General features: G+C 38.2%; 1 pseudogene across 1 annotated transcript; it reads right to left on the bottom strand.

Moving 5' to 3' along the window:
• Window positions 1-11116: 11116 nt before the first annotated feature.
• On the bottom strand, window positions 11117-14045 carry LOC308630125 (nonsense-mediated mRNA decay factor SMG5-like; annotated as a pseudogene). Its single transcript has one exon. The product of its transcript is annotated as a nonsense-mediated mRNA decay factor SMG5-like (transcript).
• Window positions 14046-25218: the final 11173 nt, after the last annotated feature.

Genomic DNA, 25218 nt, shown 5'->3' with positions numbered 1-25218 from the left:
CCGTACTTTTCAAGGTATTGTACTGTAAGATTAAAAATGTTTTCTTGATTTTTTGTGTTTTTTTAATGTATTATTTGTGTGAAAAGTATTATAAACCTGTTACAGTACAGTACTATATAGCTGATTGTGTTAGTTGGGTACCTAGGCTAACTTTGTTGGACTTAGCGAACTAATTAGACATACGAATGCGCTCTCGGAACGAAACTCATTTGCATGTAGGGGACTTACTGTAATTTGTTTGGTTTCACAGGTTCAGAGCTGGAGAGGAATTTTTCCTCTGGATAAACCTTACCTCAAGTCTCACCCCTATCTGATTTAGATGATATTTAAATGAGACTTTGGACTTTAGACTTGAGCGTTGATGCTGGAATAAGTTAAAACTTTTAGGGTTGTTGGGGTGAAATGAATGTATTTTGTACGTGAAAAGGACATGAATTTGGAGGGTCCAGGGGGAAAATTCTACAGGCTGAACATTTGTATCCATCCCCCAAAATTCCTATGTTGAAACCTAATCCCCAGTGTGATGATGTTTGGAGGTGGGGCCTTTGGGAAGTGATTAGGACATGAGCATGGAGCTCTCAAGTGTTAATTCCTTCTGTTTCTCTATCTGGGGCTTTTTCCAGTGCCAGAAGAGCTTGTTTGATGTGTATGCAAGGTAGTCCAAGATGCCAGGTAACCCTCAACCAATGAGGGATGAGAGTTGTCGAATAAATAAGCCAGTTTCCTCTTCCACTGATGAGATAACACTGAAGTACATTCCACATGATTTCTCAGAAGATCCTCAGAATTGAGCCCCAGTTGTCCACGCTGGTAACCCACTCATTCATGCTCTCTTCATTGGCTTTTCTACTTTTTCTCTCTCAGTTTCCCCACACCATCTCTTGTGATTTCTAGAATCACCTTCCAAATAAAATATGTGTAGTTATTTTACTGTCTCAAGGTCTGATTTGGGGTAAACCCAAACTAAAGAAAGTATCCTTCCTTCCTTAATATACAACTTAAGTATGTTTTAGGACTAGAAGTTAGAGAAAAGGAAAATATCCTGGGACAGGTCCAGAAATAGGCAGGCCTGACACAGTCCCTAAAAGCAGATAGCTTTAGTGATAGCTTCATCTTTGTATCAGATGCCTGCTTGTAGACAAAATCAGTTCTATTCAGATATAAGGATCTTAATCTCTGACTTTTTGTTTTTTAATTTGTAAAGTGTAAGCCACTGCTCTGCTTTGGGGAACCAGATGACTTTATGTTGACTTCTGTATGTCTCTGCTTCGATCATCTTAGGGGGCATGTCATTTTCTGAGGGACGTGTCATTGCTCTGATAAGCTTCTCCCAAGCCAATGGAAAATGGGGACCACTTTAAATTTTCATTAGCTTCGTGATGCCTCATCCTACTTGTCATCCTGCTTGCCTGCTATTAGAGGGCAATTACTTGATGAGTTCTTTTAGAGGAATGAAAATGCTAAATGGTGTTCACTTAGTGGTAACTTAAAAATCTGACCTCATTAGAGACCCAGAGATCCTGCTATAGGAGAAGCCCAGAGAGAGGTTGAATACACTTCATCAAGTGGAAAGAAGCTAGTTCCTGCTGGGATGGGCATTGTAAAATATTCCTAATGGCACCTTCTCTCAAAAAGTTGACATTTGTTAGCCTCAGAGTTCAAGTGAGTGATTCTCTCATTGATTTCTAGATTATTTGAACCACCTTCTACTGTTAAAGTGACAAGACTTCATTTCATAAATTCAAATGGCTAAACCATATCTTCATTCTATCCCTACTTCGAATAGACCTACTCTTAGGTTTGTGATGCCATGTTTACAACTCAGAATTTTGACTCATATGACTTTCTGTGGCTCTTCCAGAACACTGCTCATAGATTTTACTGTTGAAGTGATGTCTCTTCTCCTTTTAAAGCATAATAAATATAATAGCTAAACCAAGTGACAACAGAGAAATCAAGCGGAAAACTCTAAGAAGACTCCACACAGTCTGCTCAGCTAGAATGAAGACATTGCTCTACCAAGTTGGACAGATTCTATAAGCCATTAGCATGTTTAAACTTTGGGGAAACTCATTTCAGCATTTGCTGCTTGCTTAAACTTGCCTAAGAGACTCAAAATGAAAAGATCACACACAATGAATAGCCACCCCAGTTGGCAAGTAGGTATTATGCACCCAGAAGAGGAAATAAAATCAGGGTTGGACCCATAGAATAAGCTTTATGAGCAAGGTGTATATCAGTAGGGAGACTTCCTTATGGAGACAGCACTCATGATACTACACAAAGAAGAGAAATTATATTAACCATGTGTCTTTCCAACCTGTCTGCTCCTCCCAGAATTTCCAGTCAACGAAACATGAGAAGGATCATCCCACTGGGGGCAGGATTTCTGAACTGGAGTCTCATTCTGAATGTTATTATTTTTTAAGGCAGTGATCCAAAAATTGAAAGTTAGAGTAGACTAGTGATTGTACCAATAGCTCAAGCCAAGCTAGAGAGGAGGAAGTGACTGCACATCTGCTCTGACTTTAATGCCAACTTTCCTTCCTGACACTAAGTTCTCAGAGAGCAGAGAGTGGGAGTGCCTAAATCGGGTACCATATAAATTAGTCAGCTAGTTACAAATAAACTCATCCAATCTGATATAACTACACTTTATTAGAAAATAATGAGAATAAATTAGAAGTGGCATTCTGTCCTGTACATATTTTATTCACTCTCATGAGTCTTTAATATTTTAAATATTGTATAGATATAATTAAAATTTTTAACTCATTTGAAAAATATAGTTTCCTCTATTTATTAGATAAATCTGCTTCATTAAGAAGCTAAGGAGGAAAAAAGTTGTGTCATGTTTCTTTCCAAGAATGAGCCAAAGTGGGGCTTTCTACCTTGCTACTCTCTAGCTATACTAGAACCATGGACAAGTAGCTTACCCTCTCTAGGTCTCAAGTGCCTTAGTTTAAGGAGAGGAGATTTTCCTAGATCATTTGTACAGACTCTTGTAGCTATAACATTCAATAATTATTCAATGATCACAATTTCTTTTTATTTTGACATCCAATTTTGGGTTATTTCATTTTATTCCAAGTCAGAGGCTTTTTGTTTTTTGTTTTTTGAATAAAACTAGGAATATAGAATTGTTAATTTAAAAATACTCTGCCCAGGATCATCTCCATTTGGTTGGTTGTTTGTTTCTTTGTTTTATTGGCATATAGTTGCTTTACAATGTTGTGTTAGTTTCTGCTGTAAAGCGAAGTGAATCAGCTCTATGTATACATATATCCCCTCTTTTTTGGATTTCCTTCCCATTTAGCTCACCACAGAGCACTTAGTAGCTTTCCCTGTGCTATACAGCTGGTTCTCATTTGTTATCTATTTTTGATACAGAACAACCATTCAGATTTTCTAGCTAGTTATAATTCAAGAGTCATAACTCTTAGCCATATTTGTGCCACCATATGCCTGGCATCCTGCAAAGTGCTTTACACATATTAGCTCATTTGATCTGCATGCCAGCTCTGTGAGGAAATCAATTCAGAAAAATAAAAAACTCACCCATTATCTGGCTTTAGAAAGTGACTGAGGCAGGAATGGCTGGCTCAAAGCCCATGCTCTTCAGCATTGCATTATAGTAACTTAATTAAGGGAAAGAAGAAAATCCTTACATTGGGCACAGCCTTTCAGTAGAAAAAAGGTGTGGGTTGGCATTTCCTGAGGAGCCAAGAAGTACTTACAGGTGTGCAGTAAAATCAAGACCGACATCCTCGAGATGAACGACTGGTGTTCGCCCCATTCACAAAAATCCAATGGCGGCTGTAAACAATTCATTTGAAATAGTCATTTAAGATATGAACTATTTGAAAAAGACAAGCAGTTTTACCTGGTACATGAAGATTTATTTTGATTTCATTATAACTTCAGGAATGCACAGTTGTATTAAATGATTTCAGATTTTCTTTGAGAATGATAAAAGCATAGGTTGATTTATTTTTTTTTTAATCTTATTTATTTTTGGCTGCATTGGGTCTTCGTTGCTACACGTGGGCCCTCTCTAGCTGCAGCAAGCGGGGGACACTCTTCGCTGTGGTGCATGGGCTTCTCATTGAGGTGGCTTCTCTTGCTGCGGAGCACAGGCTCTAGGCGTGCAGGCTTCAGTAGTTGCAGCACACGGGCCCAGTAGTTGTGGTGCGTGGGCACTAGAATGCAGGCTCTGTCTTCAAGGTCCCTTGTAAAATATTTTCTGTTAATTTCTTTACTTGAGTCCTTATGCCTCAGTTTTTGTTGAATAATAAATTATCTGTCATTGTAAACAAACAAACAAACAAAAAATTACATAGTAAGTGATGCAAAGACTTGAACTCAGATCTTCAGAATGCGAGTGCAGCCTCAATCTCGTGGGCAAGAAACAATACCTAATTTTTAAGAATGACTTTAAACAGTATTAGGATTTTTTTAATGTCCAACATTAACTTGGAGTAACATTCAGGCACTAGTTTGGAAAAATGTGCAATTGTTTTTCACACATATATTAAATACACAAGTATATTAAATATCTAACATGTTCCAGGTCCAAATCTAGGCATAAGAGAGAGGATTATACAAAATTAGTAATGTAGTTATTGCTACTGTGGAGCTCAAAATCTAGTAAAAGAGAAAGACAAATAACTCCAATGAAATATATGCGTTGTAACACTATGAGCAACAATGACTACAGAGGAGAGAGCAACTGCATGTGCTCAGAGATGAAGAAACTCTCACAGAAGAAGAGATATTTAGGTTGAAACTAGAAGAATAAATAAAATCTTGCTAGATAAAGTGGGAAAGGAGGCTTTCCAGACAAAGGGAACAGTGTGTGAAAATGCTTGGATACAAGAAAAAAAGAAACGTAGGTTCAGAGAATTTCAAGTGGTTTATTGTAATTGAAAAATGGAGTTTATGTTTGAGGGAAAGTAAATGCTGAATGAATCTGAAAAGAATAGAATGTGGCCATCTAGTCCTAAATTTTTTATGCCACACTAAGGAATTTGGACTTGATATGCAGTGATGAGCCATTGCATTTTAACCAAGAAAGAGACATAATCTGTTGTATAAGAGCACAATAATTTCGGTGGCAAGGTGGAGGTAGGACAAGAATGAGGTGGGAAGATCAGTTAGGAGGATACAGCAATTTTCCAGCTGGTGCTGAAGAGGACTTGGGTTACAGTAGGACTTGGGTTAACTTGGGTAACACTGTAACCCAGTAGGACTCGGGTTACAGTGTCAGTGGGTTGAAACAGTAGACTTAGAGATGCTTTGAATAGAAATCTCTTTTGTAAACTCCCTAGATGGCATAGTCACCATCTCCTCTCCAGAGTCGGAACACTTTGTTCATTCTACAGTGATTATATTTGATTAGATGTAAATTTCAATTTCTAGAGCTGTGATTTCATCAAGGACAGGAAATATGTCTTAATTTCATGTTCCCACAGCAACAAACATAATATCTGGAACTAACAAGAACTCAGTAAGTTGTTGATAAATGCTTACTGATGTGTTCAGAAAAATTATTGAGAAATTGTATATGTATAATGATTACTCTTATGTATCTATTTGGTTAGACTATAGTACCTAGTTATGTAATGGAATTTTAATATAGTGTTGTTGTACAGGTATTTTGTAGATGTGGTAAACATCTACAGTCTGTTGACTTTAAGTAAAGGAGATTTCCTCAACAATGAGGATAATGAGGTGGGCTTCATTCAATCAGTTGGAAGATCATAAAAGCCTTAAAAAAAAAAAAAACTAATTTCCTTGAGAAAGAAGAAATTCTGCCTTGAGACTGCCATCATCCAGTCCTGCCCAAGATGCTGCCAGCCTCCCAGCATGCCCTACAAATTTCAGACTTACCAGCCCCCACTTGCATAAGCGAATTCATATTTATCAAATTTCATCTATATATTGATAGGTGTACAATTAAACCTTTTGGTTGAAGGAGAGGAGGGGGAGTTAGAAGAGAATTGAACCAGTGTTTGAAACTTAGCTAAATGCCACTTATCAAAATAAGGACCACCAGGAGAAAACCAGTTCAGGTTGAAACAGTGACTTCTCTTCTAGACATGTTGAATTTCAGATATATGGAAAATTCCAGCAGATATGTAGAGGAGACAGATGGAAATAAGAATCTTCAGTTCGTAAGAGAAATTATTATAGTCAAAATATACTATTCAGCCAGAATAAATATAGTTTCTGGCTGCCTAAAAAGCACATACACACACATTCACAGTCAGGCTGAAATTTACACACCATAACTCATATATAGAAAAGAAAAATCTAGCTCCAGTTATTGTCTGAACATAACTTACATTCTAACCTATTCCACTCAAAATATAAAACTTGTAAAATAGCTCAGTGTTAACCTTGCTTAGTAAAATAACTCAGCATCTTCCCATTTAAAGCAATTTCTTCTTGGGTAAATATCTCCTCTAGCCAGAGTTGAAACTCCCCGTCAGGGCTGTTCCTCCTTTCACTAACTTTTCCTTCCCTAAGTTTGCTTATCACCAGGACAATCAGATGGGAGAAGAATGAGTGTTGTTTCTGTGTCCCAGAAGCTGCCCTTGAGGTTGTCACTGACCTTCACTGAGATGTCCTCTTCCTGCCTACTTACTGGATACTCTATGCTTTTGTGTGCTTATAAGTGAGTCAGATCTATTTGGGATAAATTTGAGCTAGATATATCTGGAATCGAATCTCACTGTAAGTCACTTAGTAGCCGTAGACCTTTGGGAAAGCTGCTTAACTTGACTGATTTTACCTTACTAATCTGAAAATAGAGTTCTTTTCTACTTCCTAGAGTAAAAAGCAAATTAGAAAGCAACTGTCCATAGAAGGACCCCATGCCACCTGGAGGAATAGCCACACCCAGTGATAAAACTCTTATACATCAAACAAACAGTGCTCTCCTTATCAGAATCTCAGGTGATAATAAAACTAAGAGTTATTTTCCTCAGCTGAGCCTGTATACAAATACAAAGATTTTGGGCTTCTCTGGTGGTGCAGTGGTTGAGAGTCTGCCTGCCGATGCAGGGGACACAGGTTTGTGCCCCGGTCCGGGAAGATCCCACATGCCGTGGAGCGGCTGGGCCCGTGAGCCATGGCCGCTGAGCCTGCACATCCGGAGCCTGTGCTCCGCAATGGGAGAGGCCACAACAGTAAGAGGGCCATGTACCACAAAAACACAAACAAACAAACAAACAAAAAAAACCCAAAGATTTAGACACTATACTGTTTAATATTGTACCTGTTGTTTTGTATATCATTCCTGATATGCAATGATGAAGAGAAAAAACTATAAGAAAATTTTCTCCTAGCATATAAAATTTTGTCCACAATCCCACAGGTTTAAGCAAAAAGACTGTACTTTTAGAAGACAAACACCTTTAGGATGAGTAGAAACAATAAGTAATCTAAAATGTTTCTTTAAAGGGCTTTGCCTGGGTGGTTCTCACTGGCAGGGGCTGACATCACTGGTGCTTATCCTCTAAGTAGACCAAATGAAGTCCAATCATTTAATAACAATAATATGTCCTCTTTGCCTCTTAGCTCTTCCATAGGTGGAGCCAGATTATTTACACCAGGAATCAGCAAGCCATGCAGGAGACATCTGTGACATGTGTCACGAGTTCACAGCAGTGACATCAAGGCAGCCACCCCCCCACCCCCACCCCCCGCCTAGTGTTTACATAAGTCCAGACCAGGGGTGTCTGCTGATGATCAGCTGACACCTGTAATTTCAAAACTGCTACAAAGGAAAGCAAGGAAATATCACAGAACCCAAAAGCAGGCTTTCTTAGGGAGAATGATTCCTACATGCAAAAAAAAAAAAAAAAATCGAAAATTAGCAGAACTATGGTGGTGTAGCTGCTGCTACAATGGCTGCTTTCTGCCCTGCATCAGCATCAGTAGCTGCCAAGACATTTTGAAATGACTCATTTTTAGCAGTAAGGATGAGAATGGGGCTGGCTCTGGGGCTTGGAAGAACCAAAACCCACTGTGAGACACAACACAATGTCTACTGTGTTGACAATTAGTTAATACTGCCTTAGTTTTTCTTGCCCTCACCCCATTCATATTATTTAGACTAGAACCTCCCAAATGTAATTTGGAGCCTCCCATCCAAGCTTCTTGAAGGGAGGATCTCCCACAGTGATGAAAGCCCATTTATTTTCATATGTGAAAACACCATATATCTCCTATCAGAAAAACAATTGTTTGCATTTTTAAAAATAGTTTATTCTTGTTCTCTTATTCTCTTCTTCTCCACTGCATGCTTTGAGTTACTTTTTCCCTCCTCTCAAGCTGTCAGTATTATCAGCTCTCTCATATGAATACAACACTGTACCTGGCAGGTTACAGCAAGCAAGGCAAAGACCATAAGGGCAGTCAGCTACCTGACTTAGGCTATTGTATTTAGGGTCCAATTAAATTTGTGCTCTCATATGTTTTAGGTTGGTTGTAGATTATAACAATAAGAAATAAGAAAAACATTGTAAGTAAAAAGAGACATGAGCAAAAAACCTTAAAATACAGCACTAAGCTATTTATTTCAATCTCCTACTGTCAATAATACAATGAAAATTTCACTTTTCAAGCTGGCAAGAAAAAAAATTGAAATTCTCTGAATTGAATGCAATGAAATATGTACACTTGTACTCTTGGGAGTAAGAGTTCTTACAACCTTTTAGGAGGCCAATTCAGTATCATTATCATTATTATTTAGTATAATTAAGGGCCTTAATGCATTCTGATTCTTTGCCTCAACAATTCTACTTCTAGGAATTTACTCTAATAATCAAAGACATATATAAAAATTTATTTACATTATTTATAACCAGAAAAAAAATGTAGAAACAAATATCCAAAAGCAGGAAAATGGTTAAGCAAATTATTGTATATCTGTATCATGGTCACTTTTTTTTTTTTTTTTTTTTTTTGTGGTACGCGGGCCTCCCACTGCCGCGGCCTCCTCTGTTGAGGAGCACAGGCTCCGGACGCGCAGGCCCAGCGGCCACGGCTCACGGGCCCAGCCGCTCCACGGCATGCGGGACCCTCCCGGACCGGGGCATGAACCTGTGTCCCCCGCACCGGCAGGCGGACTCCCAACCACCGCACCACCAGGGAGGCCCCATGATCACTTTTTAAAATCATCTTAAGGACTTCCCTGGTGGCACGGTGGTTGAGAGTCTGCCTGCCGATGCGGGGGACACGGGTTCGTGCCCCGGTCCGGGAAGATCCCGCATGCTGCGGAGCGGCTGGGCCCGTGAGCCATGGTCGCTGAGCCTGCGCGTCCGGAGCCTGTGCTCCGCAACGGGAGAGGCCACAACAGTGAGAGGCCAACATACCGCAAAAAAAAAAAAAAAATCTTAAAAAAATAAGAAAATGATCATAACATACTTGGTGAAAAATGTGACTATAAAACTATGTAAAATGTTTACTCCCCTCTGGGAATTAAATTCCTTTCTCAGAAGGCCTTTTGGCAATGTTTCATAAAAGTTACATTTATATGCATATGTACATATAAATATATATGCACACATGTAAAATTTATGTACATACATATATATTTATACCTTTTAATTCAGTAAATCAACTTCTGGTCACCTATCCTAAGGAACTAATCCCAACAGATACAAAGATCTTTAGTAATTATTAATGACTTAATACTAAAAACATTAGAAAAGATAGATTAATGCTTAAGCAAACAATAATAGGAAGGAGCTATTACAGGGACAATGAAGATAATGCAATAATATAAGAAGTGTCTGTAATCTGAAGAAAAGGAGGCTGAAAAGATGTTTATAGAATATAATTACAACTAGGAAAAATATGCATGCAGAAAAAGCATGACAAGTTATAAATAACTGAAAACAAAAATGCTAATGTTAGGGTGAAAATACCTTTGGGTTTTTTCTTTTTTCTATTTTTCTCTCATTTATTGAAAATTTTCTAATAAATATAATAAAGTGCTTAGAAAAGCATGGAAAAGGGGAAGTGACAGAAGTTTAACTGAAACACAAAGGCGCAGCTCAGAACAACTGAGAAATGAGAATCCATGAGTCAGGAAAAAGCTCAGAAGGTAATTTCTCTGCTTCTGAAGGGAGCAATTGGATTTGAGGCTGAGTTAGTGAGGAGTATACCCAGAAAGAGGAGGATTCAGATGCCTCAAGAACTTGGGATCCTGAAAGAATACTAAGTTTGGCCTTGCAATGTGATGGTTTATTGTGGATGGGAGGAGGGGGGCAAATTAATGTTAACACTTTTAATTCATGCCAGTCTGAGTGAAGTGGTAGATTTTAACTTGTATCCAATATTTACAGGGTCCACATTCAAGCTCTGCTAATGGCAGGAAAAGAGCTACTCTCTGGAGTATATACAAAGTAGGAGGTTGACAAGAGATTCCAAAAGATATCTGAGAGCCAGAAAAAAAGCAAGAGACAATGTCATGGTAGCCAAATTGGAAACTTTGAGCAGATGTGAGAAAAAATACCAATATTGTACCATGAAATACCTACTCCCAGATTATCAAAAGCAGAACCAAATCAGCTGATCCTACCGACCTAGTCCTAGCCAAAAGGGAAAAACCTGAATGGAGCATGGAAGAAGGTGAAGATGGGACCAAGAATTGCAATAAAACCCTTCATTCCAATCAAAACTATAGCTTTCCATTTATCGAGTTTTCGCAGATGGCAAAGGCCTACCTTACATAATAGGCAGGATCCATCACAATAAAATAGCATTAAAAAGTTTCATGTCACAAAACAGAGCAAAGCAAATTATAGTTCCACCAAGCTGAGCGGGGACTTGGAAGTGCTTCCTTAACTTGATGTTTTACCGTAAAAACACTAAGCACTGAATTAGTTTAATCTGTTTTTCAGACAGAGAACATGATATCAAGCCAAGATGACAAAGAAGGAAACACAAAGGCCCCTGGCAGTCAGTACACTGAGACTCTACCAATAGGTAGGTACAGATATGAGTTTACCCAATGGCTACCTTTAACATTAGGTGTGAACAAGAGAGGTGAACAGATTGAGTTTGATGTGTTAAGTGCTGAAGGAGGAAGATGGGAGATGTGACGTCAGCTGACCGTCTTCCACTCCCTGTGGAAGAGCCAGATGTTCTTGATTTCCACACCAGCTTTAATTGCTGTTCCCAGCACCAGCTACAGGGGGTATGAGAAATTCCTAGGGTTGTCCAAACAGATGCCCATGATGATTGTTATCATGCTGCTAGGGTCAGGGGTCCCTGGCTGGGATGAGTCCAGCAGACCTTTGCAGAAGTCAAGAATGTTATAGAGGTCCCAGGCATCAGAGTCTGGCCTGGTCATCCTGGGCCTCACTAATCTCGTAGACACAAAGGACTGGCAGAAGATGTACTGGTTCCCTCTCTTCAGCTCATCCTCTAGGAAGGTGATGGCTACCAAAGCCCAGCAGTCTTCCCTCCTCAGGACGTACAATATGTCGACCACGATCTTGGGTGTGATGAGGAGAAACTTACCCCTGGTGGCAAGCTGCTTGATGACTGGAAGATGCTCACAGAGGGCCCGAGGGTCAGGGGACAGGTACGGGGTCAAAGCTGACTGAATCTGGAGGTGCCTGAGGATCTTCTCCAGCTGCACTTCACTCTGAAGCCAGAGCTGAGCTATGTCTTTGGAAAACCTGATCCTTGAAGTACTCCCTATTAACTGCTGAGACGGGTTGTCTGGTCCTTCAAACCCAGAGCTCACAAAGACCCCCAAATTAGAGTTGAAGCTCGGAACTGTCCAGGGAGTGTCGCTGCAAAGTGGCCAAAGCTTCTGAGGAAACAGATGTGCATAGCAGCTTCATCCTGGGAGCTGAGTAGAGGTGGGTCTTGCTCCAAGCCAGCCCTCTCCTGGGAAGCCTGCCGGGGTGAGTGCTGGCCCAGGGCAATGTCCTCAGGGAGCTGCAGGAACCTGGGAAGGTTTGGGCCCTTACAGCTCTGCAGCAGATCACGGAGATGGTGGGACAGGCCCAGGCCTGGCTCCTGAAGGTCTCCCACGGAGGGCAGCAGGTTCAGCAGCACAGATGGGGGACCCCACAGGCTAAGTGGACTCCGCCAGTGTGAGGTGAGGAGGCTGTGGTTGGTGTGGAGCCAGCCTAGGACCGCCTTGATGGTGGGCAGCAGGCCCTCTGCAGAGAGGATCTGCAACTTCTTTTGAATGGTCTGGAGATTGTTGCAAGACTGGCTGATGGAGGCCTTCTGCCCCAAGTAGGAGCCAGCGGGAGGCTCTGTCTCAGGAAACTGCTCACACCATCCTCTGTGCCAGATGCATTGCTGGAGGCATCAGAAAACTGTGGCTGAAGACAGGGGCCAAGTACAAGCCATGTTTTACTGGGAGCTTGTGGTTCAACGTGGCTGGCAGGTTAGCAGAACTTCCTGTTTTTACGTGACCTAACAGACGACTGGGAGGTTGAGGTGTCTTCAACTTATCCACCAGTTGGGCAACTTGACCTTTGGATTTGGCCCGATGCTCCTGCATTGCTTCTGGATTCAGGGAGCCACTTTCCTCTTCATCAGTTGTGTCTGAATAAGTAGTTTCACTACTGATTTCTGAGCTGGCTTGTGAGCATAAGGATGTGTCTTCATCTTCATCTATCTCACCTGAGTCACAGCAAGAATGAAAACTGGCTTCCGAGTTGTAACCCTCACTGGAAATGTGAGATGACCTGTGGTTCTTCTGAGATTTGCTGTGGTGGGGCCCAGGGCAGGGGGCTAGAAGGTCTTGTCGCTCTTCCCCAGCTTCTATCTTCTGTTGGTCTTCCTTGTCCCTGGGGACATCCACCCCTGGAGTCAGCTTCCCTTTCCGGAGCTCAGCCTGGATGCGGGTAGTCACATGCTGAATTAAATGGGAGAAAAGGGTCAAGGTGAAGGTGACCACTGGCCTGTGCTGCTTCGAGCCTGTTGTCCTCAGGCTGTGCACACTCATGAGGCAAAGAACCACCATGTGGAAGATGAGGAGGTCTGGGAGGAACAGGTAGCCCCTTGGGGGCTTTCTCTGGAGGCGTGGCTCAGGTCGGATGGGCACGGCCGATAGGAAAGGCAGAGACGGAAGTCTTCCAGAACCAGCTGGCACAGGGCCATGAGCCTGGTTGCTTTGAATTTCCGCTGAGGCTGCAAGAGGCTCTGAAGGTAGAGGAAGCTAACCATCAGCCTTTTGTTATCCCAACACTGCCTCTGGCTGGGAGATAGCTTCTTTCTCTGGTACCTTTTCAGCTGGCTGTACCTTTTTCCCGCATGATCATAGAATCCTTTGAGGTGCCAAGATGCCCCCTTTAAAAGGCACTTCCGAGCGGAGGCAGCGCTGGTAGAAGTATGTGGCTTCAATGTCATAGTACTTACTCCCTGTGAGAGCCCCCAGCTGGCTGAAGGGCATGCCCATGTGCAGGGCCACTGACATGGCTCGGTGTAACACCTCTCTGCCAAGTCCTTGGTGGCCAGGGCTGGGAACTCATTCTGAAAGTGGAACAAGTCTCCCAGGTACAGCCAACAGTGGTGGCAGGCCATTCACACCCAGGCCACCTCTTCTTCAGAGGCAGGACCTGCTTTCTTGCAGCCAATCAAGTGGATGGCACTGTGAGGCCAATCAGTGTAGCTTAGTAACCTCAGCTCATAGTGTGCTCCTGCAGGAACAGGAAGACATGGTCACAGAACCTGAGGCTGCCCTTCAGGTGAGCCCGCAAGGGGCCTTCCCACTGTTTGAAGGTGTCCACGAGTTTTCTTTTGGTCCTCAACAGCAGCATAGCAATGCCAGAGTACATTTTCCTCCATAACAGCTCTTCTGCTTTCCTCCCATAATCCACTGGGTGAAAGAACATGAGTTTAATGCAGACTTGCTGAACCACATCCCTGAGGGCCAGGACATGAGGCTTGAAAACCTCTTTGTGAGAATTTCCTTTTCCAAGGAGAAGGTCAAGACGCTGAGCTGCCAAGCAAACATCATGGTAGAGGAGTCTGGCCTTCAGGGCTTCTGCCTGGCTTCTCTCCATAAGGCTGGACTCTTTTCTCATGGTGCCTGTCTTCTGAGAAAAGACAAAAACTACGTATTAGTACCCACCCATAGAGACCAAAAATAATAACAATAATAGTCACCAGAGCAACACAGTGGGGATGTATAAAGCCTTTTGACATGAAGCAGGAACTTTTGCTCACACTTCAGATCTCAGTTTAAACACCGTTGCATCCAGGAGGCCAACTCTAACTCCCCAAATTAGGTTAGATGCGTCCCCTTCACACTGAGCTGGCTTCCTTTGGGTTTCTGGGACTCAACTGGCTATGAGTTTTTCTTGACTGTATTTCTCCTACCATAGCACATCCATTATCTATCATTCTTGCTCCCAAACTGGACCACAAAGTTCTCTGAGGGAAAGGTTAGAGGTCAATTCACCATTTAGTTCCTAATACCAAACAATATCTAGTTCAAGCAGAGGCTCAGTAGAGAAAGGTGAATGGATGAAGGTTGTTCCAAAAGTCAGTTCCTCAATTATCATTTTCAATTCAACGATTATAATGTATCAAAGCACTCCATTATACTATTCAAAATACATGTCTAAGAGTGAAATAAAATGCAATGTAATCTCCTTAACTGCAAAAAAAAAAAAGGAAAATAATCCCTTATCAAAATTTAAATTTAATCAAGCTTGTGGATTTTTTGGAGAATTCAACCTGGATTCTATGTAGTTAAAAGTATTTGTAGTATAAATATATCTAAAGAGATATAATATTTAAATATAAATATATTAAATAATGTTTAATACAAAATTATTAAATTCCTTATCTCTCAATAGAATTTGCTTTTAGACTCTCGGGATGGAGGGAGAAGAGAAATACACCTTATAATATAAACAGAATTCATACAAAAGAAAATACAAAGGGCAAACACAAAATAAAAAATGTCTTGCTTCCTCATTCTAAAAGAAAAGCAAATTAAAGCAAACTACAAGGCAATAATTTAATTACATCAACGTAGTAAAACATATTTTAAATTATAATACACGATGCTCAAAGCCATGGTGAAACTTGTATAGACTTACACAGCTGGAAGCATTAAAAGTTTTAAACATATTTGTGTTTGCAAAACCATTTATGTCCATATTCTTTATCCAGCAACCTTATTCATAGGAATGATGCCTAAGGAAATAAATTTAACAAAAGCAAAAAGCTACATTAATTGGTCCATTCCAAATGTATCTTTAATAAAGGAAAGGAAGGGCAGGAGGGAGGGAGGGAGGAAGGAAGGAAATTAAAATTAACCTAAATATTCTATGATCAATGAATTGCTCATGCATGTCTACATGTATGATAGAAAGTCATTATGTCCATTAAAGATAATAATTATATAGACATAAAAATAATAATTACTTGGAAAAAGTGGAATATGAAACAATACATAAACTGGAAAATTACATCTTCAAAAACTAAAATGTAATGTGTAAAAATTAAGAGGTTAGCATGATAATGACTGTGGTTTCCCCCCCAAAGTTCCTTAATACTGCTATTGTCAGTCATTCTAATACAACTTGTTAGTTGGTACAATTTATGAATCTACATTTTTGTATGACTAGCATTTAAAAAGAGGAAAAAAATAGTAATTCAGTAACTAGAATAAATAGCATTAAAATGTCAAGTACATAAAACTCACTGAATACATAGAGTATCCATAGAGCTAGAATAGCATATGAAATACCTATGATCTGTTACTAGGATGTGAAAAGTTGAATGAGGGATGGGGGGTAGAGTAAGAGAAGGAATTTGGGCAGGAGTGCAAGGAAACAGCCAGAACACAGAAGTTGAACCAGCAGTTTCCAGGGCTTTCAAAATCTCCAGAGCAAAATCTCCATCGACCAACATGAGGCTTTTCCTGGAATGATACATAAATGGTTAGCCTGGCCTTTCTCAGTCCTGAGAAAGATGACTGAAGGAAGAGAGAGAACCTACTGAAAAAAACACCTGGAGAAGAGAGATCTAGGTTAGATTCAAAGCCACACACACACTTTATGTAAAGGAAATTTCACTCCCTAACAAGCCTAAGAGCCAGAAGCCAGACGTTCCAAGCAAGGGAGAGAAAAAAAATCTAATACCCCAAATTTATTAGACTATTTTGGGAGACACAGATTCCATTTGAAAGCCAGATGGGAAGAGAGTGGACTGAAGTCATTTTTACTGGCCTCTTCTCCCTTTCCCTTAACCTCTAGCCACACCTATTGACTTCCAATGACAACACCCTGCTGCACCCCTTCCAGGATGGCTGTGGAAAACCCGTTGCCCAAAATAATAGGCCTACAGTCACCCAGGTTTGGACAAAGCTCACAAATAGGCTTTAAGTCAGCTCCCAAACCCCCAAGTTTGCCAGCTCTGATACAAGGACAGGCATAAATCTATGAAATGAAAACGGAATGATTTTCTCACAGTTAAACATTTCCAGACTGAACAATTCCTAGGAATGGTCCATTCTCTCTGAATGAACATAAATGTGAGCTGGCTCCTGGCTGCACTTCACTCCAACACTAATATAAGGCCCACATAATCACTTACTTCCCAGACCTCTGTCTTCCTTGGAGGACATTTGGATAAATTTCCCAGCAGGCTTCCCGATACAAGGCAACTCGGTACAGCTGTTCCCATTGCTGCCAGGAACCAGTCACAAGCAATTCTGTGACATTTGGACTAAAACTCCTGAAGTCCAGAGCTTATTTATGAGAAGAAAAACATTAAATCCCCTCCTTGAGATGGACCAAAGGAGACTCTCCTGTGTACCATGCATCTGAACTCACCGGTAAGCTCTGACCGCCAGAGCTTACTCCTGCTCAGCCTGCTGGTTCCCCAGGCTTGAATCCCACACGATAAGCTCTCAAATCCTCTGGAATCTATTACTTTGTTGACACACATGGATTGACTCTGCATAATTGGCATCAGCTAGGTACACTCTGGCCAAGAAGACTGACTAAAGCTGCCTCCTCAGACAGGTAATACAGGACCAGATATAACCCTGATAGATTTGGAAAATCCATAGCCCTAAGCCATACAGAAAACTAGGTCTGGGTAAAATGTATCTCTGTGAACCAAGAGTTATACATATCTTGCATGAAAAGGATGATTAAAAGAGGCCTTCCTCCATAAAGACAGAACCATAGCTGTTTCCTCGTCTTCATTCAGTCCAATATAGTCATAAAAAGTGGTTCTCTAGAGCCTTGTATTATCACAGGACTCAAGAAATCCTAGAAACATAGCCTCGGGGAGAAAAAAAAAAAAACTCTTGAGCAAAGAGACTGAATATAAACATGTCTTGTCCCCCTTCCCTCCCCCCGACCCTTGGTCATCCTCTGCATAGCCTAGAGTAATAGAGACTTCAATTCCTAAAGAAAAAGGGTGATCCGCAGCCGGTATGGAATTATATACTGCTTAGTTCACCAGATTTGGGATGGCTTTGGTGTCCTTTATCAAAACTCCATTCCAAACAGTTAACTAAACTGCTCAGAACCTTCCTTTAACTTCAAAGTACCATGAAGAAAATATACCAAAAAAGTTAATCCACTGACAAAATTAGATGAAATGGGAAAATTCCTGCAAAAAACAAACTACAAAAATTTACTCAAGAAAAAGTTTGAAAATCTGAGTAGATCTATAATAAGCATAAAATTGAATTAATAATTTTTTTTCAATTCTTTTATTGAAGTGTAGTTTTGTTTTGTTTTGTTTTGGCTGCACGGCACACGGGATCTTAGTTCCCCGACCAGGGATCGAACCTGTTCCCCTTGCAGTGGAAGCACAGAGTCCTAACCACAGGACCGCCAGGGAATTCCCTGAATTAATAATTTTAAAACTTCCCAAAAAGTATAGCCCAGGCTCAAATGACTTCACTGATTAAGTCTATCAAGGCTTTAAAGAAGAATAAATACCAATTCTTCACAAGCTCTTCTAAAAATAGAAGAATATTTCCCAACTCATTCTATGAGGTCAGTATTACCCTAATACAAAACCAGACAAAGACATCACAATAAAACTACAGATGAATATTTCTTATAAATTTTGATGTAAAACTTCTCAACAAAATACTAGAAACCCAAATCTAAAACATATAAAAAAGATTATATACCATTACTAAGTGAGATTTATCCCAGGAAAGCAAATTGCTTTAACATCTGAAAATAAATTAATGTAACACACCACATCAATATAATAGAAGGAAAGAAAATATATTATCATCTCAATAATGCAGAGAAAGCATTTGACTAAATCCAACACTCTTTCATGATAAAAGCACTCAGCAAATTTGGAATACAGGGAAACTTCCTCAGTCTTATAAAGGGCAAAACCTCACAGCTAACATTGTACTTAATAATGAAAAACTGGATGCTTTCCCTCTAAGAGCAGGAACAAAACAAGGCTGTCCACTTTTTCCACTTCTCTTCAACATTGTACTGGAGGTTCTAGCCAGGGCAATTGGGAAAGACAAATAAAAGGCAGATTGAAAAGAAAAGGTTAAAACTATTCCTATTTGTAGATGACATGATCTTATATATAGGAAGCCCTAGGAGACTCACAAAAATTATTAGAACTAATAAATTAATTCAGCAAGGTTGCAGGATAAAAGATCAATATACAAAAATCAATTGCACTTCTATACACTAGCAATGAACAATCCAAAATGAAATTTTAAAAACAAATGTCATTTACAATGGCATCAAAAATATATATACATATATATATACATACATATATATTTGTATATATATATACATATACACACACACACGGGAATAAAGTTAACAGAAGAAGTGCAAAACATACTCAAAAATTATAAAACATTGTTGAAAGAAATTGAAGACAAATAAATGGAAAGACATTCATATTTATGATTCAGAGGACTTAACATTATAAGGTGAAAATACTCCCCAAATTGATCTATAAGAGCCAATGCAATTTTTATCAAAATCCCAGAAAACTTTTTAAATAATAATTCCTTTCCCAAAATACATGTGGAAATACAAGGGACCAAGAATAACTAAAACATCTTGAAAAAGAAGAACAAAGTTGAAGCACACTTCCTGATTTCAAACTCAAATCAAAGCTATGGTAATCAAGACAGTGTGGTAACAAAGACAGACATATAGATCAATGAAACATACGAATTCAGAAACAAACTCTTAAATTTGTGTTTAATTGATTTTCAACAAATGTGCTAAAACAATTCAGTAGGGAGATAATCATTTTTTCAACAAATGGTGGTGGAAAAACTAGATATCCTCATGTGCAGAAGAGTGAAGTTGGACCCCCTGGTTCATAGACTGAATCTCAGAGCTAAAACTATGAAACTCTAAGAAGAAAACATAGGAGTAAATGTTTGTGACCTTGGGTTATATAGACTTCTTAGACACAACACCAGAAAGCAAGAGACCAAACTAAACCTCTTAGGAGGAATATTTTCATGAACTTAAATGTTCATTTTACATTTTTATGCTAAAAGGGGATTATTTATCATCACCTGAATAGAAAGTTTAAAAAAGAAGGAATTTCCTTCTGATAGTGACACTCAGTTGTCCTATGTTCTAGCTGTTAATGTGACTTTAGAAAGGATTTGTGTATGCCTGAGTGGTGTCTTCTGGAATCTTCAGGGAAGCAGGTGTTCTGCACGGTTTGGAACTACCATTTCTAGCACTTTCCAGAAATTATCTGGTACTGTGAAATATAACAATACATATTAAAAGAATCAGATATTTGCTTCAGTTTGTCTCTAAGCAATTAAACATAAAGAAGAAAAAAAACCATCAGAGACAAGTTATATAATTTAAAAATTGGTTTCAAGCACTAAACAGAACAGTACATCTCTTCCATAAATACCAAATATCCTATGTTTAGGATGAAGACATGGAAATATTTGTTTTTAATTTGTCCATGCTTACCACTGGTGGATGTTTCCTGCTGTTAAAAAACATATAATAGTTGAAGGCAAAGCAGTAAACCTTTTAGAAAAAAATTATTTTCATGCCCTCAAGGTAGAGAAGAAAAAATTTTTAAACAGAACTCAAAATTAAATACATGCTGACCAAAAAAAAGGAAAAATTGGTATATTCAATTGCATTAAAATTAAGAACTTCAATTCAAAAAAATTTAATGTACTAAAAATTCTATTAGTAAAGGGTGTTTGCAGCATGCATAATAATAAATGACTAATATCAAGAATATTGTTTTTTAGTCTATGAGTTAAAAAGGAAAAAGTCTAATCAGGCACTTCAAAAATAAAGGACACTCAAACAGACCTTTGGAAAGAGTCTCAATTTCATTAGTAACCAGAGAATTGCAAATTAAAATCACAGGAAGTACAGAGCACATCCTCCAGAATGGCAAAAACTTTTAAAGTCTGACAACATCAAGTATTTGCAAGGATACAAGTAAGAAACACTTTCATACGTGGCTGATATAATTACTTTGAAAATAGTTTGGCCTGATGTGGTATAGCTGATCATTCACATACCTTACAATCCAGCACCTCCATTTTTAGATTTAAATGGTGGGAAATCTCTTGCACCTGTGTGCCAGTTGACATATTAAAAAATATTTCTAGCAACATGGCTTTTAATAGATAAAAACAAAAACAAACCAAGCAAAAACTGGAAATAACCTGATTGTATATCAATAGTAAGTTGAATAAATAAATTGTAATACATACAGCAGTACATGTTTTTACCATACAGTGGTAAAAATAGATGAAACATGCTGCATATATCCATATGGATGTATTACACATAGTGTTGAACAAAAGCAGTAAGCCACAGAAAAATGTATAAAATATGATGGTATTTATACCCAGGCCCAAAATAGACAAAATTAAGTAAAGTATTGCCTATGGATATATACTGAGATAGTAAAAACATAAAAGTAAAGGAGTGATTATCACAAAAGCTAAGATTGCGTTTTGGACTGGGCAATTGTTGGGAAGACGGCCAAATCAGGAGGTGTATTCATTGGGGGTAAGGTGTTTTTAAACACTAATGATATCTAGTTCTTCTACGAGATTATGTGGGATGGATATGTATACACACACACACACATATACATGTGTGTATATATATATATAAAACATATTATACTTGTGTGTAAATTGCACAATTTAAAAAATCTTAAAATGTAATTCATCATATAAAAAAGACACACCACTATGTATACCACAGATTTTTCTTATTACACTTTTAGGGAATTGCTAGATTGACTCTTGTGGTTAACTTGAATAATAAATGTCATTAAACATTAACTGATTTTGTTTTCTATTAAATAGATTGATTGAATCTAATCAAGATGTTCAAAATGATCAAAACAATTTTCTGTGTAGAGTAGGAACTAGAAAAACAAAAATAAATAAAGAAAACAAAAGAGTAGAATCACCTCTCGAATAATCTATCAAAACACAAATGATTCCCAGATAGTTGAGATAAATGAGTGGTCAGTCACTTGTACAATTAAGACAGTATGATGTGTAAGATCCCTTTTAGTCTAAGTCTAATATGTTTAAAAAATAATTATACCACAAATCTTCTAGGCACCAAACACTGCCTATTGCTAGTTATAGTGTACTGACAAATTCTTATTTTGATTTTATTTTCTCCCATCATGAGTCATGAAATTCAAGCTGCGATTAAAGATTAGCTCCCTAGTGTAAACGATAATGCTTTTTTCATCTATTACTACAAACCATATTTCCTATTGAAAGCAATGTGGCTTTATGAGATAGCCCTTATAAAAGAGTTTAATAATTACTAATTTTACACCTAATTCTCAGAAGTAAGGTGCCATTTCTTGGTAACTATGTTCTAGAATAAAACTGTTGGAAATAATATGTACCTATAGGTATATCACAGGGAAATCTTACATGATAATAAACTTTGGAGGAAGTCTCTAAGATAGATATTTGTAAAGAAAATATCTCAAGTCAAGATCACAGAAATGTGAGATGGTTCCACTGTGTCTGTGAGCCACTATTTTCTGCCCCACAACCCTTGTTTTAAGAACATGGACGAATTGGAAAATATCCAGGAAAGTGTTTGAGATGATTAGGGATATAGACATCATCATCTTAAAGTTTACAGGAAAAGAAAAAAGGCTGCATGGTCTAAGGACATTTATCCTAAATAAGAGAGAAGAGAACACTAAGAGGAAACCATATAGATGTCTTCAAATATTCAAAAGACTATGATAATGAGATATACACCTTTTTCTGTATGGCACAAAGGGAAGTCAGTGTATCTTTATGTAGATGTTAAAAAGACAGGTTTCAATTCAAGAAAAAAATAAAAGGAGAACTTTTAATTACAGCTATCCAAAAATGTCAATAAATGGGCTGACAGAGAAGGTGGTAATCTAGCCAGGGAAGGGGTTTAATCAAAAACTCATAGACCATCATGCACCCTGTAGATGAGTTTTTCTTTTGTGTGGTAGATTGACTTAAATGACTGCTAATGTTCCTTTTTAAATCAAAGATCCTCAAGTTTCCTCCCATGATGATTCATTAACCTATTTTCAGAAGTTGCTTACCAAAATGCTATGGGTTTATATGAAAACTAAAGTCATGTTATCTGAATATTCATTTTAGCCAAATAAGTTAGAAAATAAGTGCTTTTCCTTCATTTGATTATTTTGATTGCCCTCAATGGTTTAATCATCATTACCAAATTTGGACAGGGTTAACCTGGAACACAACCTGTGGCTTTTAAATAAGAGCTGCCGTAGTTTTAAAATAGTCCAGATGAACAAAGGAAATTGCTATTTCAATTCAAAGGAGAATTGACACTATCAAGTACCAGCGTGTTGATGGAAGAATGTGTACAATCATTGTCTAAAAGCAAACACTTCAGTCAAAGAGAACTGCAAGGACAGACCTCTTCTCTTTTTACAGTATAAAATCTGAACTTTCCTGTCAGTGACAAGGTTAAAGCAGTACACCACCCACTCAGAAAATGAATCAGACACAAAGAGGCAGATTCTCCCAGAACTTAAAGTACTTCTGAAAGCTGCCTTAGCTATTTCACAATACAGGGAAACAACAACAAAAAAAGCAAAGTACCCAAAAATGCTTTTGTAGGTATAAAAAGTTAATACATTTAATGCTATTACTCATGTTGGGACAATGGAAAGCATTCCAAATGTCCAACATTAGGGGATAATTAATAAATTATAGTTTATCCAAGTAATGTAATATTACAGTATTCTGAAATCATTACACTCATTATGTGTCATAACTATAAACCTTAAAATGACCAGTGCTAGGTAGACAATAAAACATCACAAATCTACAGGTGTGTTATGTTTAAAAAATACATAAAAATATTAGAAGGCCAGACAAGATAGCAATCTACCACAGGATGCTGGCTCTGCACCTGTGCTTGACCCTAGAGAAGCTGCACAAAGAAGGAGATGGGTGGATCTCAGAACATCATGGAGATGACATGATCTTATACATCAAATAACTATTAAAACTAATAAATGAATTCAGTAAAGTTTAGGATACAATATCAACATACAAAAATCAGTTGTGTTTCTATACACTAACAACAAACTATCCAAAAGAGGCATTAAGAAGATAATCCCATTTACAATAACAACAAAAAAGTAAAATAAAATATTTAGAAATAAATTTAACCAAGGACATGAAAGATATGTTTGCTGAAAACTATAAAACACTGATGAAAGAAATCAAAGAATATACAAATAAATGGAAAGATAGCTCATGTTCATTGATTGGAAGATTTAATATTGTCAAAATGTCCGCTCTACCCAAAACAATCTATAGATTCAATGCAACCCCCATCAAGATTCCAATGGAATTTTTATAGAAATAGAAAAACCAATCCTTAAGTCATATGGAACCAGAAAAGACCCGAAAATAGCTAAAGAAATCTTAGGCAAGAACAAAAAATTTGGAGACATCACATCTCCTGACTTTATACTACAAAACTATAGTAAGCAAAGCAGTATGGCACTGACATTAAAATAGACATATGGACCAATGGAACAGCAAAGAGATCACATAAACCCACACATATACAGTCCACTAATTTTTGACAAAGACACAAAGAATATACAATGGAGAAAGGATAGTTTATTCAATAAATGGTGTTGGGAAAACTGAATATCTACCTGCAAAAGAATGAAATTGGATTTTTATCTTACACCACATACAAAAATGAACTCAAAGTGGATTAAAGACTTAAATAGAAGACCTGAATCCATAAAACTCCTAGAAGAAAATATAGGGATTAAGCTCCTTGACGCTGGTCTTGGTGATTAATTTTTATATCTGACACCAAAAGCACAGGCAAGAAAAGCTAAAATGAGCAAGTGGAACTATGTCAAACTAAAAACCTCCTCACGGCAATGAAACAATTAACAAATTGAAAGGGCAGCCTATTGAATGGGAGAACATAGTTACAAATCAATATTTGAGGGGTTAATATCCAAAATATGTAAGGAACTCATACAACTCAATATCAAAAAATCCCAATAACTCAACTTAAAATGTGCAAAAAACCCTAAATAGACATTTTTCTAAAGAAGACATATAAATGGTCTATAGGTATATGAAAAGATGCTCAAATCACTAATCATCTGGGAAAGGCAAATCAAAACCACAGTGAGATATCACCTCACACCTGTTAGAATGGCTATTATCAAAAGGCAAAAGACAACACGTATCGGTAATAATATGGAGAAAAGGGAACACTTGTGCACTGTTGGTAAGAATGTAAATTGGTACAACCATTATGGAAAACAGAAAGGAAGTTTCTCAAAAATAGAAGTACCATATGATCCAGCAATCTCACTCTGGGTATATATCCAGAGAAAATAAAATATTTCAAAGAGACATCTGTGCTCCCATGTTTACTGCAACATTGTTCACAATAGCCAAGATGTGAAACAACCTAAGTGTCCACCAACAGATGAACAGGTAAAGAAAATTTGGTATGTATATACAATTGATTATTATTCTGCCTTTAAGAAAGGAAATCCTGCCATTTGTGACAAAATGGATGAGACTGGAGGACATTATGCTAAATGAAATAATCGAGACAAATATTGCATGATCTCGCTTATATATGTAATCTTAAAAAAAAGAAGTTGAGGGCTTCCCTGGTGGCACAGTTGTTGAGAGTCTGCCTGCCGATGCAGGGG

Source organism: Mesoplodon bidens, assembly GCF_964165515.1.
Source record: "Mesoplodon bidens genome assembly, chromosome: 16".
Taxonomy (NCBI): domain Eukaryota; kingdom Metazoa; phylum Chordata; class Mammalia; order Artiodactyla; family Ziphiidae; genus Mesoplodon; species Mesoplodon bidens.
Note: the sequence above shows the minus strand (reverse complement) of the source record. Positions and strands in the feature narration are given on the sequence as shown.